Source organism: Sciurus vulgaris (genome assembly GCF_902686455.1).
Source record: "Sciurus vulgaris genome assembly, chromosome: 2".
NCBI classification, from domain to species: domain Eukaryota; kingdom Metazoa; phylum Chordata; class Mammalia; order Rodentia; family Sciuridae; genus Sciurus; species Sciurus vulgaris.
The window spans coordinates 120,940,145-120,958,016 of record NC_136462.1 but is presented as its reverse complement, the minus strand read 5'-3'; the positions used below and the strand labels follow the sequence as shown (position 1 = coordinate 120,958,016).

Sequence of the window (17,872 nt, the reverse complement as noted above, 5' to 3'; positions counted from 1 at the left end):
CAGGGGCTCACTGTGCCCAGGCTGGCCTTGAACTTCCTGCCTCAGCCTCCTGAGTCTCTGCCCCCATGCTCAGCTCTGTGCACTTTTAAATGTCATTTAATCTCCCAACATATTAATGATAAAGGTATTACTACAATTTTCATTTTACAGAGAAGGAAAGTGAAGAGGGAGTTAATGAGGGAACTTGGGTCACCAAACCCTAGGTGGAAGGAAGGACCCAGGATGCTCTCTCATCCTTCCTATTAACAGCTTCTAGTTTAGAGATCTGCTGTGTCCCTGCCCAGCTGGGTGACCTTAGCATGATTTTTGCCATGCCAGGGATTGAAGCTAGGGTCTCCTGTAGGCTAGGGACGTGCAGTACCACTGAGCCACACCCCGGCCCAGTGCTGAATCTCCCTGACCCTGTTTCTTCATCTCTAAGATGGGAACAAGTGCCCAGTTCACAGGAAGTTACCTTAAACTGGAATAATGTAGTGCTTTGACACAAGGCAATCCTCACTCACAGGCACTGAGATGAATATTTTTTCTCTCGTCCTAAAACAGGCTTTGTAGTCCTGGCTCTCCCCTGCTGTCCTCTAAAGGTTCAGTCTGCCTCCCTGAGGGTGGGGCGGGGGCTTTTGTCTGTTCCTGAGCCTGCAGGTTCACAAGGGCTGATGAAGCGGAAAAACCTCATTCATCCATTTGCCAAATATCCTGGCAGCTTACTACTTTTCAGACACTGAAGTGGCTGGTATTAGAGGTGGCCAGAGGGACTCTGGTTCTCACCTGGAGTCCTGGACTCAGTAAAGTCTTTTTCAGGTTGATACTTACCCCTCCACGCTACCAGAGATCTTCACCTGTGTGGAGCCCTTTTTGTGCTGGACTAAACCCCACCCAGGAGTCTCCAGGCTCTGCTTGCTGATTGGAAGTCCTGCTCAGAGCAGCTTGCCAAGCCGCTGGTTCTTGGGAACCCTATTGGGGAACTTGCCTTGGGCCCAGCTTTTGCAAATCTCATGCAAATCTTCCTGCCCAGGTGCTTTACCCTCAATAAGCCAGTGTTCTTACACCTTTCCCTGTCAAAGATCAGGGAAGTTAATAAAACCGATTGTCTGGGTAAGGACCTGGTAGAGGGGATCCTCTCTGAGTCAAGGAGGCTCCAGTCTGGGGGACTCTTCTTCAGGGGTCCCAGAAGACCTGGAGGGAAACACCTCTTCCCCTTAGTCATCAAGCCCCTCTGGGTTTTGTTCTGGAGAATGGGTGTCAGTGGGGGGAATGCTGAGGACAGGAAGTGGCTTCTTTCCTTCCAGAAGGAAGGCTCAGAGCCTACAGCAGTAAATGCCTGTGGAATAAATGAGTAACTGAATTCTCCTTGGGGGTCTCTGGCTGTCATTCCTGCCATGGGTCTCAGGGCTCCCATTAAGGCCCTTGCCTGCATCCCCTCTGTCCTCTCCCCTGGTCCATCTTCTCAGACCCTCTCACCTTAACCTCTGGGCCTGCCAGAGCAACCTCCTGACCTAGGGGTAGTCTGGGGCAAGTTCTGGTTGGAGAGATGGAACTCTCAGTCCCCAAACTCTTCCCACCCACTCTCCTGGACCCATGTTGGTTCCCCTGACTTGTGGCCTTCAGCAACTCCAGGTCCTTGGCTGCTAGTAGTGTAGCCAGCTCTCACCACCCACCTCCACCTGTAACCAGTCCAAAGTGAGTGGCAGCCCCAGAGAGAAGGCAGGCCTGCCTTGTCAGGAGCCAGAACCACCCTGCGTGGTCCCTGTGCTGCAGGAAAAGGGACTCTACCTTTGCTAAATGAGTGAAGAATTGATGTCAGGGTGAGAGGACCATAGCTGGGGTGGAACTGGTGGCTTCTCTGAGCTTGTGGTGCAAGGCAAGGCCTCTAGGGTAAAGGTATATGACAAAGGGAAGCAGTGCCACCAACACCAGGGCCCTCGGAGGTTTTTTTTCCCTCTGAGCTGGGAGTGGAAAGGATGGGGGCAGCATCCTGTTCAAACCGCATTGGAAGTCTCATTTTGAGTGACTGCCATTTCCTCAGCATGGTTCTGTCTTTTCTGTTACATTTGTGAACAGTCCATTTATTTTTGGCTAATGTTAGCTGAGGTGGGTTTCTGTTGATTGTGACTTAGAACCCTGACTGGTGCCCCCGACCCCACCCCCACCAAGGCAGTGGGAGGATGAGGTAGAGTCCTGGGTGGGAAGTGGGAGATTCATGGCAGTGATGGACATTGCATTCCACAGTTCCTCCCCTTCTGCCCTCTTAGAACTGAGTTTGGTCTCTACACCGGAGCCCTCCTGCTGGTCTTGTCAGATCTGAAGGGAAACAGTGCCCCCTGGTGGCAAGATTTCAGATCCCAAGAGGAAGGGAAAGAGAAAAGGCCCCAGGCCCAGAGCGGTCACAAGGCTCTGGCTTCAGCCTGTTCTTCACAGCAGCAGGCATATGTTTGCTCTGGGAAAACTGAACTGTTAGAAGCCTGGAGAGGTCCCTGTCCCAAGAATGAGTATGGCCAGAGCCAGAACTGAATGGTCCCCAATAGAGTGTCCAGGCCAATTCTGAACAGAGCTAGCCTGGGAGTACAAGGGTGGGGAGCCCAGGGCAGCTGGAAGGGAAGGAGCTAAGGCCACTTCTGGAAAGCATGGCTGGGTTGTTCATCTGTTCACAAAATGGCAGAATTTGGCCCTCTAGAAACCACACCCAAGGGCCCCATGTGGTTCTTTTCTTTTTTATTTTGGATTTCTTTTTAGTTGTAGATGGACATAATACTTTTATTTATTCATTTTTTTTTAATGTGGTGCTGAGGATTGAACCCAGTGCCTAACACATGCCAGGCAAGCACTTCTACCACTGTGCTACAACCCCAGCCCCCTATCTGGTTCTGAAAGGGCTTTTCTAAAGGGGTGTTGGTGAGGAACAGCCAGATCAGCATGTGGCTGCTGGGATCCTCAGGTTTCCTTTCTTCAGGCTGCAAACTGATTCTAAGACCACTGGGACTCCTGGACCAACATAAGCAGTACGGATAGCCCCAGTATTTTCTTGAATAATAAGAGCCAGGTGAGGAGGGCAGAAAGATCCACTCTGTTGAATGCCTACGGTGTGCTGGGTGTTTGCGTTAGCTTTCATTATCCTTCAAGGAAGTAGTGTATAGCCCTGTAGCTGGGCTGATTTGCAGAATGATTCCAAAGTCTGGGCTTTCTCTCCTGCCCTAGGAGGGGATCTCCAAAGGCAGCTGCAGAGTCCTTGGGTTACAGGTTTGCTTGGTAGTGAAAATCATGAGCTGGGGTGATGTTTGCCTCCTGCCTGCCCACCCTCCATATCGGCATGGAGAATTGCTGGTGCAGGGTAGTAGTCTCCTGCTCGAAACAGGGCAGGAAGTTCTGCTTACAGTGGTCCTGGACCCTGAGGTGGGAAGCAGAGCCAGGAAGGAGGCACATACAGGGATGAAGCTTCTGACTTCACAATCTTCCCTGAACCTTCTCAGCAGGATCTGTCTTGATCCAGATTATTTGAGGGGCAACACAGGGCTCTGATGCCAGGTTGGGGTGTCATTTGTTGATCGGGGCAATTCTTGCAGCTGATAGCTGATAGCTACCAGCAAGCCTGAGGTCAGATCCAACTCTGCAAATGACTAGAGGTGTTACCCTGGGCAAGTAACCTCTCCCTCTGCACCTCTGTCCCCATCTGCCCAGTGGGCATGTATGCAATATGCATAAGGACTAAGTGGGCAAAGCACAAGTGGGAACTGGCATAGAGCAGGTGTTCAGCTCAGGGAACTTTGACTGATTTCTTTCTTTTTAAAACTTATTGCCCAGGGCTGGGGGGTGTGGCTCAGTGGTAGAGTGCTTGTCTAGCATGTGTGAGGCACTGGGTTCAATCCTTAGCACCACATAAAAATAAAGAAAGAAATTGTGTCCATCTTTAACTAAAAAATATATTTAAAAAGATCATTGCCAGGTGTGATGGCATACGCTTGTAATCCCAGTGACTTGGGAGGTTGAGGCAGGAGGATTGTGAGCTCAAAGCCAGTCTCAGCAACTGAGTGAGGCACTTAGCAATTCAGCAAGACCCTGTCTCTGAATAAAATAGAAAAAGGGGCTGAGGATGTGGTTCAGTGGTTAAGCATCCTTAAGTTCAATCTCCAGTACCAAAAAAATAAGATAAAAAATATTCACACATATTAATTTGACAAATTAATAGGTTTCTCTATGACACTTCCATATATGCACACACTGTACATTTATCATATCTACTCTCCTTTGTACCCCTCACTTTGTGCTTCCTTCTACCCCTGATTCCCTTTCCCTTCCCTAATAGTCCCTCGTCTACTTTCATATCCTTTTTTTCTCCACAAATAAGACAAAATATGCACCACTTGTCTTTCTGTGTCCTCTATTTCCATCTATTTTCCTGCAAATGACATGATCTCCTTCTTTTTATGGCTGAGTAATACTCCATTATGTGTCTATACCATATTTTCTTTACCCATCATCTGTGGAGGGGCACCTAGGCTGATTCCCTGCTTTAGCATTTGTGAACAATTCCGAAATAAACATGCATATGCAGGTATCTCTTTTGTGTGCAGACTTCATTTCCTTTAGATAAATATCCAGGAGTAACATAGATGGATTATATGGCAGTTCTATTTTTATTGAGGAATCTCCATACTGTTTTTCATAGAGGCTCTACTAATTTACATTCTACCAACAGTGTATAAGAGTTCCTTTTTCTCTGTGTGCTTACCAGCATTTTGATTTGATTATATCCATTCTGACTGTAATGAGCTAGACTCTCAGTATAGTTTTGATTTGCATTTCCCTGAATGCTAAAAATGTTGAGCTTTTTTTTTTTTTTTCATGTATTTATTGACCATTTGTAGTTGAGAAGTCTGTTCAGATCCTTTGCACCCCTGCACCCCGCCCCGCAACACACACGGGGAATTGAATCCAGGGCCTCACACATGTAGGTAAGGCTACACCCCTGACATCTCCCCCACCCCATGGGGGGTTAAACCCAGGAGCATTTTACCACTGGGCTACAGCCCCAGCCCTCTTTAGTTTTTATTTTGAGACTAGGTTTCACTAAGTTGCTGAGGCTGGCTTCGAACTTTCACTCTTCCTACCTCAGTCTCTCAAATTGTTGGGATTACCGGTGTGAGCCACAGGTCTTTTTTCAAATTTTAGATTGAGACAGGGTTTCACTAAAGTACTCAGGTTGGCCTCCAACTTCTGATCGTTCTGCCTCAGCCTGCTGGGTAGCTGGGATTATAGGTGTGTGTGTGTGTGTGTGTGTGTGTGTGTGTGTGTGTGTGTGTGTGTGTTTAAAATTCAATTACCTGTTCTTTTTTGAATTCTTTATTTTTCTAGATACAAATCCTCTGTCTGATGAACAGCTGGTGAAGATTTTCTCCCATTCTGTAGGTTGTTTCTTAACTCTGCTGATTGTTTCCTTTGCTGTGCAGAAGCTTTTTAATTTGCTGTTATCTGGCTTGTCAATTCTTGCTTTTGTTTCCTGGGCTATTGGAGTCCTATTCAGGAAATCATTGCCTGTGCCAACATTTTGAAGTGTTTCCCCAATGTTTTCTTCTAGTAATTGCAAAGTTTTAGATCGTACGTTAAGGTCTTTGATCCATTTCAAGTTGATTTTTGTACAAGGTTAGACATATGGGTCTAGTTTCAAACTCCAATGTGTGGATTCCAGTTTTCCCAGCACCATTTGTTGAAGAGGCTATCTTTACTCCAATTTATGTTTTTGGCACCTTTGTTGAGAATCAGTTGGCTGGAGATGCATGGATTTATTTCTGGGTCCTCTATTCTGCTCCATAGGTCTATATGCCTGTTTTTATGCAGATGCCATGCTGGTTTTTTTTGTTACTGTGACTCTGTAGTATATTTTGAAATCCCATATTGAGATGTCTCCAGCATTGCTCTTTTTGCTTAGGATTTCTTTGGCTCTTCAGGGTCTTTTGTGCTTCCATATGAATTTTAGGATTGTTGTTTCTAGTTCTGTGAAGAAAGTCCTTGGTGTTTTGATGGTGAGTGCTTTGAATCTGTAGGTTGCTTTGAATGTATGACCATTTTAATGATGTTGATTCTCCAAATCCATGAATATGGGAGGTTTCTCCACATTCTAGTGTCTTCTTAAATTTCTTTATAAAATTTTTTGAAATGTTCATTGCACAAGTCTTTTATCTCCTTAGGTTTGTTTTGTTTATTTATGTTTTTGAATTTTTTAAAATTTTGATTCATTGTACACAAATGGGATACAACGTTCGTTTCTCTGGTTGTACAGGAAGCGGAGTCACAGTTTGTGTGATCATACATGTACATAGGGTAACGATGTCTGTCTCATTCTATTATCTTTCCTTCCCCCCCACTCCCTCCCCACCCTCATTTTCCTCTATATAATCCATCCTTCCTCCATTCTTGCTTCCCCCCTGTCCCCTTATGTATCATCCACTTAGAGAAATCATTTGGCCTTTGGTTTCGGGGGGTTGGCTTATTTCACCTAGCATGATATTCTCCAGCTCCATCCATTTACCTGCATCCTTATTTTTTTTTAATAATAAAAAAAAATTGCAGATGGACACAATGCCTTTATTCTGTTTATTTTTATGTGGTGCTGAGGATTGAACCCTGTGCCTCCCAAGTGCTAGGCAAGCACTCTACCACTGAGCCACAATCCCAGCCCCTTCTTAGTTAGGTTTATTCCTAAATATTATTTTATTTTAGGGCAATCATGAATTGAATTGCTTTCTTGATTTTCTTTCCTGGCAAGTTCATTATTGGTGTATAGAAACACTGCTGATTGCTGGGTGCAGTGGCATATACCTGTAATACTAGCTATGGGGGAGACTGAGGCAGGAGGATCCCAAGTTTAAGACCAGCCTCAGCAACTTAGTGAGATCCTGTTTCATAATAAAATGAAAAGGACAGGACTGGGATGTAGGCTTAGGACCTGACTTCTTTAAGACAACTCCTAAAGCACAAGAAATAAAATCAAGAATCAATAAATGGGATGGATTCAAACTAAAAAGTTTTTTTCTCAGCAAAGGAAACAATCAATAATGTGAAGAGAGAGCCTACGAAATGGGAAAAAATCTTTATCATATGCACTTCAGATAAAGCACTAATCTCCAGAATTTACAAATAACTAAAAAAACTTAACACCAAAAATACAAATAACCCAGTTGATAAATGGGCTAAGGAAATGAGCAGACACTTCACAGAAGAAAATATACAATCGACCAACAAATACATGAAAAAATGTTCAACATCTCCAGTAATTAGGGAAATAAATGCAAATCAAAACAACCCTAAGATTTCATCTCACTCCAATTAGAATGGCTATTATGAAGAATACAATCAACAATAGGTGTTGACGAGGATGTGGGGAAAAAGTTCACTCATACATTGTTGGTGGGATTGCAAGTTGGTGCAATCACTCTGGAAAGCAGTGTGGAGATTCCTCAGAGAACTCGGAATGGACCCACCGTTTGACCCAGCTATCCCACTCCTCGGTTTATACCCCAAAGACTTAAAATCAGCATACTACAGCAACACACCTGCAGAGAGCCCTAGGATGGAGGCTGGTGTTGGGCCAAGAGGTGGCACATAATTAGTGTTAACGGGCGTGATCTACTTTTGCCTGTTTAGTTAATGTCTCCTCTGCGCTAGTGGTCAACAGATGTTCCTCATTCTTTCTTGATTGGTACCGTGGCGCATGCTCCAACCTTGCTACTTAATCCTAAGATGATTGGTGCCTTAGTATATATAAGACATTTTCTTTGCCTGGGAGGAGATCGCAGGTTGCAGATTGCAGAACATGGGACTAAGCACACACCTCTAGGTCGCAGATCGCAGATCGCAGAACGAGGGACTAAGAAGACACCTCCAGATCGCAGGTCACAGGACGCACCACTAAGAAGCACCTCTGATAGAAAGCACCTCTGACAGCACGCACCTTTAGGACGCAGGATGCAGGACGCACCTCTAAGAAGAAGCAGTAGAACTTTGATAAGCGTAGCCTCTCTGAAAGAGTAGCACCTCTAAAATTAAGCAAAGTCTCTCTTCCTCTAAAACTAAAAGTAAGCAAAGCCTCTCTACCTCTATAAACTAGCGAACAAGCAAACAAGCAAGGAAGTAGCCCAGATAAAGATAATAAAAGTAGTCCATCTCCACCTCCGATAAATTCCCGCGGGATTGTTGCTGTGGGTGGCAACAAATGGTGGCCCATACAGGGAGAGGGAAATTGTCGCTGTGGGGAAACTGAGGAACCTCACAGGAATAGGGCGAGGGAAACTTCCAAGTCCGCCTCCAGGAATAGAAACGGCGGGTTAAATTCCCGCGGGATTGTTGCTGCAGGCAGCAACACACAGCCACATTAATATTTATAACAGCTCAATTCACAATAGCTAGATTGTGGAGCTAACCTAGATGCCCTTCAGTAGATGAATGGATAAAGAAACTGTGGTATATATACACAACGGAATACTACTCAGCCATAAAGAAGAATAAAATTATGGCATTTGCAGGTAAATGGATGGAGTTGGAGAATATCATAAGTGAAGTGAACCAATCCCAAAAAACTAAAGACTGATAAGTGAATGCTGATACATACCAGTGTGGTGGGTAAGGGAAGAATGGAGGAACTTTGGATTGTGTAGAGGGAAATGAGGGGAGAGGAGGGAGCGGGGGAAGGAAAGATGGTGGAATGAGACAAACATTATTACCATATGTACATGTGTGATTACATGAATGGTGTGACTCTATATCGGGTACAACCAGAGAAATGAAAAGTTGTACTCCATTTGTGTAGAATGAGTCAAAATGCATTCTGTTGTCATGAATAACTAAATAGAGCAAACAATATTTTTTAAAAAGGACTGGGAATGTAACTCAGTGGTAGAGTGCTTGCCTGGCATCATGTGTGAGGCCTTGGATTCAATCCCCAGTACTTAAAAAAAAAAAAAGAAAGAAAGAAAGAAAGAAAGAAAAGAACAGAAAAAGAAAAGAAAGAAAAACTACTGATTTTTGTGTCAGTGGTGTATCTTTCTACTTTACTGAATTTGTTGATCAGTTCTAAGTCTTTTGGTGACGTCTTAGTACTTTCCAAGCATAGACTCATATCATCAGAAAACAGGGTTAATTTGACTTCCTCCTTTGCTGTTTGTCTTCCTTTTCTTTCCTTCTCTTGCCTAATTGCTCTGATAAAATTACTAGTATTATGTTGAGTGAGAGTGGACACCTTGTCTTGTTCCTGATCTTAGAGGAAGTGCTTTCAGTTTTTTCCCATATAGTATGATGTTGGCTAAGAGTTTGTCATATATAGCCTTTATTATGTTGATATGATCCTTCTGTACCTAATTTATTCAGACTTTTTCATGTAGGGATATTGAATTTTATCAAAGACTTTTTCCGCATTTTTGAGATAATTTTTCCCTTAATTCTCTGCATGGCTGTATCATGTTTATTTTTATTTTATTTTTGATAGTGGGGATTGAACCTAGGGTGCTTTCCCACTGAGCTGCATTTTAGTCCTTTTTATTTTTTATTTTTAGACAGGGTCTCACTAAGTTGCTCAGGCTGGCCTCAAACTTGAAATCTTCCTGCCTCAGTCTCCTGAGTTGCTGTGATTACAGGTGTGCACCTTCTTGCCTGGCATGTATTATGTTGATTGATTCGTGTATGTTGAACCATACTTATATTTCTAGTATGAAATCAACCTGGTCGTGGTGTATTATTTTTAATGTGCTACTGAATTCAATTTGCAAGTATTTTGTTGAGATTCTTGCATCTATGTTCATGAGGGATATTGGTTTGTAGTTTTCTATTGCTTCCCCATCAGATTTTGGTAGTAGAGTAATACTAGTTTCATAGAATGGATTTGGGAGTAGTTTGAGGAGTACTTGCTAATTCTTTGGAAGTTTGGTAAAATTCAGCAGTGAACCCATCTGATCTTGGACTTTTCTTTGTTTGGAGACGTCTTTGGTAGGGACCAGTGCTGGGGCTTGAACCCAGGAGTGCTCTACCACTGAGCTACATCCCCAATCCCTTTTCGAAATTTTTATTTTGTAACATGGTCTGTTTCCCAGGTTGACCTCAAACTTGTGATCCTCCTGCTTCAGCCTTCTGAATCTCAAGATTAATGGCATGTGCTACCTTGCCTGGCTCTGTTGGGAAACTTTTTAGTACTCCTCCAATCTCATTAGTTGGTATTATGAGATATTTAAGTCTTTTTTTATATAATTTTGGTATGTCATTTGTGTCCAGAGATTTGTCTATTTCTTCCAGATTTTCCAATTTATTCCCATATAGTTTTAAAAAATATTTCCTAATTGTCATCTGAATTCAGTGATATCTGTTGAAATCTCTTCTTTTTAACCTCTAATTTTATTTATTTGGGTCTTCTCTCTCTCTTTTTTTTTTTAGTTTAGCTAAAGGTTTGTCAATTTTCAAAGAACAAACTCTTTGTTTTATTGATTTTTAAAATTCTCTATTTCATTCCAGGTCTTTTCTTCTTCTCCTTCTCCTTCTTTTGCTTTGGTAGGATTCAATCCAGGCCCACGTGCATGTTTGGCAAGCACTCGGCCACAAAGCTGCACCCCCAGCACTGTTTAATTTATTTCTGCTTTGATCTTTATTATTTCTTTCCTTCTAATGAATGTTTATTCTTGTATCTGTAAGATCTTGAGATACATTATTGGTTGTTTGAGATCTCTGTTTTTTGATGTAAATACTCCTTGCTATAAACTTACCTTTTAGTACTACTTTCACTGCAATTCCACAGATTCTGATATGTTTTCATTTTCATTTCATTCTAGGAATTGTAAAATTTCCTCCCTGATAACTTCAAGGACTCACTGTTCATTCAAAAGTGTGTTGTTTAATACTCATATGTTTGTGTAATTACTGTAGTTTCTCTTGCTGTTGATTTCTAGCTTTTTTTTATTCCATTTTGATCAGAAAATATGCAAGACATTATTTCAGTATTTTTAAATCTGCTAGGACTTGCTTTATGTCCTAATATATAGTCTATTTTGGAAAAAAGAATGGGTATTCTGCAGTTGTTGAATAGAATATTCTGTAGATGTCTATTAACCCATTTGATCTATAGTGTAATTTTACTCTAATGTTTCTAGATGATGTTTTGCTGGATAATCTACCTATTGGTGAGAATGGAGTATTGAAGTCACCCACTATTAATGTATTATGACCTATCTCTTCCTTCATGTCTAGTAGTATTTGTTTGTTTATTTATTTATTTATTTAATACTAGGGATTGAACCCAGGGATGCTTAACCACTGACCGTATATTTTGATATACGGTCTTGCTGAATTGCTAAGGCTGACTTTGAACGTGTGGTCCTCCTTCCTCAGCCTCCTGAGTCACCATGCTCAGCTTTATATTTCATTTTTTAGTACTAGGGCTTTAACCCAGGGGTACTTTACCACTGAGCTACATCCCAGCCCTTTTTCATTTTTTATATTGAGACAGGGTCTCCCTAAGTTGCTGAGACTGGCCTTGAACTTGTGATCTTCCCGTTTTAGTCTCCCTGAGTCTCTAGGATTATAGGTCTGCACTACCATGCTCTGCTTAATAGTATTTATTTTATAAAATTGGGTGCTGTGATGTTCAGTGCATATGCATTTATAATTGTTAAGTCTTCTAGATGAATTGTTCTCTCAATTAACATGGCCTTCTTTGTCTCTTCTGACTACTGATTTTGTTTTAAAGTCTATTCTGTTAGATATAAGTATGGCTATTCCTGTTTTCAGATTCCATTTGCTAGGAACGTATTTTTCCATCTTTTCCCTTTCAGTCTGTGTATGTCTTTGCAGGTGAGGTGAGTTTCTTGTAGACAGCATATTATTGTTGGATCTTGGTTTTTAATTCCATCAGCCATTCTGTGTCTTTTAATTGGTGAAGTAAGACTATTTACATTCAGGTTATTATTAAAAGGCATACAGTTGTTTTTGTCATTTTGTTGATTCTCTTATGGTTATTTTAATATTCTATGTTCATTTATTCCTGTTATTCATTTGATGTTTTATTCTATTGAAGCTGTTTGTTTTGTTTCTATTTCTCCTTTGTGTGTTTACTCTTCCAGAGAGCTTTCACCTTTCCTGTGCCTCACAATTGTGTTTGCTTTTCTTCCTCATCTGTGTTTAGGATCATCTAAAGTATCTTTTGTAATGTTGGTCTAGTGGTCACTGATTCCCATCATTTTTGTTTCTATAGAAGTTCTTCATTTCTGCTTTGATTCTGAAGGATAACTTGCTGGGTATCATCATCATCATCATCATCATCATCATCATCATAATCATCATCATCATCTTGTTTAGAAGTTTTTTTCTCAGGACTTGAAATACATTGTTCTATGCCTTCCTAGTCTTTAGAGTTTCTTATCTAAAAGCTTCTGTTACTCTAATGGGTTTGCCTTTAAATATGATTTGGTGCTTCTCTCTTGTAGTTTTTAATACTTTTTATTTGTTCTATACATTTGGCAGTTTAACTATAATATGTCATGGAGAGATTCTTTTCTAGTCATATCTATTTGGGTACTAAGTGCCTCTTGTGCCTGGATGTTCATACATTTCCCAAGATTTGGGAAATTTTCTGCTGTCATTTCACTGAATGGATTTTCTATGCCTTGGCATATAGCTCTTTTCCTTCTGGTATGCCAGTTATGTGGATATATAATCCTTTAATGGTGTCCCAGAAATCTTGTATGTTCTCTTTGTTCTTTCTTATTTTTTTCTCTTTATTTCTGTCTGAATGTGACATTATGGTTGACTGATTTTCAAGTGGAATCAAAAGTACAGCTGGACTCCAGTCATCTCCAAGATTCTGGATTTAATTCCTCTGAATACAAAATCCCTGGCCAATCCAATCTCTGTGCTATTGGTGCACCTGTAACTCTCATTTGCTCACCTGTTGCTCCAGGTAAGTGAGCAGTGTGTGAATCCCAGGTCAGGGATGTTGGTGTTCCCAGTGGCCCCAGTACAGAAAAAGATGATGGCCAATCTTGGGGGTGTTGAGCGTCATGTCTTTGGAAGCCTGACAGAAGTTGAATTCCTTGCTGAGAATTGGATAAGGAATTTCTATTTTAGGTGGGTCTATGAAAATCAGTTCAAGGAATGATGGGAGTTGAGGTGGGGGTGCATCATCTAGCTATTTTCAGCAGCTTCCCAGAATGTCTGTATAGGCAGGACTTGAGACTTGTCTTGAAGTTGCATATGGAAAATAAACTCTTCCTTAGATTGCCCTCATATTTGGGGTTGGGGTCATTGGGACTGTGGGTGAGGTCAGCAGCTATGAGAGCATGCATTTCTCTGAGTGACCACGAGGGGGAGACCAAGACTGCATTCTCACTGTTAAATTTTCCAGCACTGGAGGGTGCCGTCACATCCAGGCTTAAGAACCGGGTGGAGGGGGCTGGAGTTGTGGCTCAGTGTGAGGCCCTGGGTTCAATACTCAGCACCACATATAAATAAATAAAATAAAAGATCCATTGACAACCAAAAATGTGACAGAATTGAACTGCTGTAATGGGCAGGCAGAGATAGGGCCCCTCTTCTTCCCATACATCACAAGTCTGGCTTTTTTAGGGACAGGCAAGATAAGAAGCCTTCCTTTGAACAATGGGTTCTGCTACTGGAAAATGTTTGTAGAATTTAAAGAGCACAGTTGCAGTTTGACATTTAGGGACAGATTCCACCTGTTTTGGTGCAGGGAGAACATGAGAATATGGCTTCTGGGGGAAGGAGACCTAGTACTCATGAATAGAGCCCCCCCCCCCCCAGGGGGCCCGCTGCGGGGCAGCGCTGACCCCTAGGAGGGAAGCATCAAGTGGGGTCTCCAGACACAGTGCTTAGCTGGTGGGATAGTGGGACTGGGAGCCTTCCCGGAGCCCCTGATCCTCCCCTAGTGGGAGGGCCATGGCACTGGCTTCTGGTGGTATGGTTAGTGTATTCATTTCAGAGCTCCTGGCCTCTTCCTCCATCAGCATCTTACCTGGGCTCCACATGAGTTTAGCACAGACACACCTGCTATAGGTGTCAAAGAGCTGCACCCCTCTCTTGAGTGGAACCTGGGGCCCCTTGAGTGAAGGATGGAGGAAGTAGCCTGGGGAGAAGGCAGCCCCTTTTCCAACGCATCAGATGCATCCCTGGGATGCAGGGCAGAGAGGGCCAGGATCCCTTTGGGATCTAAGTTGGACGTGTGGGTCAGAGAGCTCTGCCAGAGCCCAGTAGACTGTAGGCTGCCAAGGAAGAGATCATACCCAGTGTCACCAACAGCCTGCCTGCCAAGCTTGGGTTGGGGGTCTGGCAGAAGCCAGGTCAGGAACTTGTGGCCCTAGAGGCATTAGCTGGAAGGGGCCTGACAGGGCTGGGTGAACCCTGGGTTTTTAGTTTTCCCCATACATCAGCTTCCTAGGTGCCTGTCTAGAACTCACTTTCCCCATCTGTGTCATGAGGTTCATGCATTCACTTACTCGTTGTACATTTACCTAGAATTCAGCTAGGGTCAGGGGCCCTTGCTATTCCTTCTTGCTGTTTGAGGTGATTTTCTGCTTCTTATTTGCTGGGGAATATTGGGTACTTCATGTGAAGTCTCTGAGTCCCAATTTCTATGAAAAGGGGTGAATAATAGTATGTAGCCCATATGATTGCCATGCAGATTTGAATAGTTATTGGCTGATGAGGAATATGAGAATTGATTGCTGTGTTCCAGGAACATTGGGTACAGACACTGAGAATGCTACGCAAGTGAGCTTAAGACTGCACAAGAACATGCATACTCCAGGTGCTCAGGTTTGAATCTGATTGAAGCAACATTTTTTAAAAGATTTTTAGAGGGGCTGGGGAGATAGCTCAGTTGGTAGAGTGCTTACCTTGTAAGCACAAGACCCTGGGTTTGATCCCCAGCATCCAAGAAAAAAAAAAAAAGATTCTTAGAAATATTTTTTAAAGTTGTTAATGGACTAATGGACCTTAATTTTATTTATTTATTTATATGCGGTGCTAAGAATCAAACCAAGTGCCTCACACATACTAGGCAAATGCTTTACCACTGAGCCACAACCCCAACCCCTTGAAGCAACATTTTAAGAGGAGTAGTGTGTGTGTGTGTGTGTGTGTGTGTGTGTGTGTGTGTGTGTGTGTGTGTATGCGAGTGCTCACTGGGGATTGAATTCAGAGCCTCATGCATGCTGGGAAGGCACTCTACCACTGAGCTACATTCCCAGCTTTAATTTTATTTTGAGACAGTGTCTCACTAAATTGCCCAAGCTTGCCTTGAACATGTAATCTTCCTGCCTCAGCCTCCTAAATAGTTGGGATTACGAGTGTGCACCACTGTGCCCAGCAGGCATTCAGTTTCTTATTTTTTCCCTCTTTGTCCCTGAGATGGGAATAGGCCGAGCCAGGAAAGTGCCCAACTTCTTCCCTACTTAGCCTCTCTCTGCTCCTGATCTTTGTTATCCTGCGAAGGCCTCCAAATATACAATTAAGATAGTACTGAGCTCATGAGGAAAAAAAAAAAAAAAAATCTAGGTTACAGTTACAGCTCTTCTATTTTCTTGGGAAAGCTGTCTCCCTTCCCTGAGCCTTTGTTTCTCCACCTCTAAAATGCGTTATTTCACACATGACCTTATGCACACAATAAGCCCTTTCCTGTGCAAGGGACTTTGCACATGCTGGTCCTTCTGCCTCGAACTCTTTCCTTTGCTCTTTTAGTTAAAATATTTTTTTAGTTGTAGATGGACACAATACCTTTATTTTATTTATTTATTTTTATGTGGTGCTGAGAATTGAACCCAGTGCCTCACACATGCTAGCAAGGCTCCACCTCTGAGCTACAACCCCAATCCTGCTCTTCTTTTTAAATTCTTCCTCTTCTGAGAAGGCTGTCCTGACGAACCCGTATAAATGATCATCTCTGTCTCTTCATAGTAGGTTTGCTTCTTCTTTGTAGTAGTTATTTGTAATTGGATATTTATTTGTATGGTGACTTTTTTTTTTAACAGTCTCTTCACTAGACCTAAGTTTCATGAGAGCAGAAGATAACCATGTTAATCCCCTTCATCAACATGTGTTCCCCAGTCAGCACAGACAGCATCTGGGGAATAATGAATGTTCAATGAATATAACATAAATTATTTTTTGGGAAAAAAGCATGCATGTGGTATAAAGTTAAAAAGCTACAAAAGAGTGAAATCTCCCTCAAAACCACATTCCCTAGGCTTCTGTTACCTTCCCTAGAGGAAAAACTTACTTTTTCTTGTCTAGTCTTCTAATATATTCTCTGCATATATTAGCATGTACTTGTTTTTAAAAACATAAATGATAACAAAATTATATATGTTATTCTGGATAATCTTCTATAACATGGTATTGTTTTATATGGGTCCATTATGATTTATGTGGTCATTTTCACTATTGCTGGAATTCATGGAACACTGTTTCAACCTAAATAACAAGCAGAGAGAAAATTCAAAGATAAATAAGTTTATTTGGGAGTGGCATTGTCATGGTAAGACAAATGTCATAGTAATGTACGCTGTCAAAGAAGTTGAGGCAAGGGGAAGGCTCTAAAGAAAAAATGAGAAAGACGGCATAAATTATTTTTATACTGCCATCCTTGACCACAGAATAAGTAAGAAGGGTTTTCAAGGATCAATAACAAGAATGGCTCCAGTCCAAGGTCAAACAGACAGTTACTGGGCAGACGTCCTTGTAGAAGTATTCTTTGTGTAAGGTTTTAGTGGCCTTTGTACAAGGCTGGGGTTCTGGCAGTCTTTTGTTCTTGTTATCAGGCATACAAGCTTGAGATTCCCTTCTCCCTAGCCTCCAGGCTTTATTATTGCTATTATTATTTTGTTAGTGCTTGACAAAAGTGACTCCATTTTGATTCTGTCAACTTTCGGCTGCAAAAAATCCTTGAACATGTTATTGTTATTTGTGTCAGCTTAACTGAAGGATGAATTTGTGGAAGTGGAGGTTGTTGGGTCAAAGGGTTTGTACTTTTAAAAAGCTGTGAAGTGGGCTGGGGGTGTAGCTCAGTGGTAGAGCACTTACCTAGCATGCTCAAGGTCTTGGGTTTAATTCCCAGCACAAGCGTGTGCGTGTGCACACACACACACACACAAAAGGGCAGGTATTGTCAAATTCATCTTTAGGACTTCAGGTTTTTAAAAAATATTTTGTATTTTGGTAAAACGCATGTAACCTAACATTTACTATCTTAACAGCTTGTATGCTGTTAAGTACATTCACAGTGCTGTGCAACCATCACTACTATCCACCTCCAGAACTCTTTGCATCTTATAAAACTGCGACTCTGTATTCATTAAACAATAATTCCACATACCTCCCTGCCCACAGTCCCCTGCAAGCACCCTTCTGCTTTTAGCCTCTGTGATTTTGATACTCTAGGTTCTTAACATCAGGAGAATCTTACAGCGTTTTTCTTTTTTGTGACTGGCTTATTTCACTTGACACAGTGTCTAGAGCTTTCCTTTTTTTTTCTTTTGTGATACTGGGCCTTGCCTACATCCTCAACTCCTACAGCTTTACTTTTCAACTAAAATTCACTTTCTCCGGTAGCAAATATGAATGCCTGGGTTTTTCAAATTAACAAACTTTTTTTTTTTTTTCTTTTTGTCACAGGGTCTTGTCGCTATGTTGCCCAAGCTGGTATTGAACTCCTGGGCTCAAGGATCCTGCGGCCTCAGCCTCCCTGCAACCATGGAACTAAGCGCCACCACACCTGGCTTATAAGTACCTTTTTTTTTTTTAACACTTTCACAGTCTAATTGGACATTTCATCTTTGTCAATTTGATTTGTGAAATATTGTATATGATTTTCATTTTAAGTTATAGTTTTTTA

At 42.1% G+C, this 17,872-nt stretch overlaps 1 long non-coding RNA gene across 1 annotated transcript in view; it reads left to right on the top strand.

Moving 5' to 3' along the window:
- LOC306653292 overlaps nt 1-17,872 on the top strand; it is a 26,522-nt gene extending 8,650 nt beyond the window's left edge. The window contains exon 3 of the long non-coding RNA XR_013761689.1: nt 17,653-17,872. This is a non-coding gene — a long non-coding RNA (uncharacterized lncRNA). The remainder of the gene's footprint in view (nt 1-17,652) is intronic.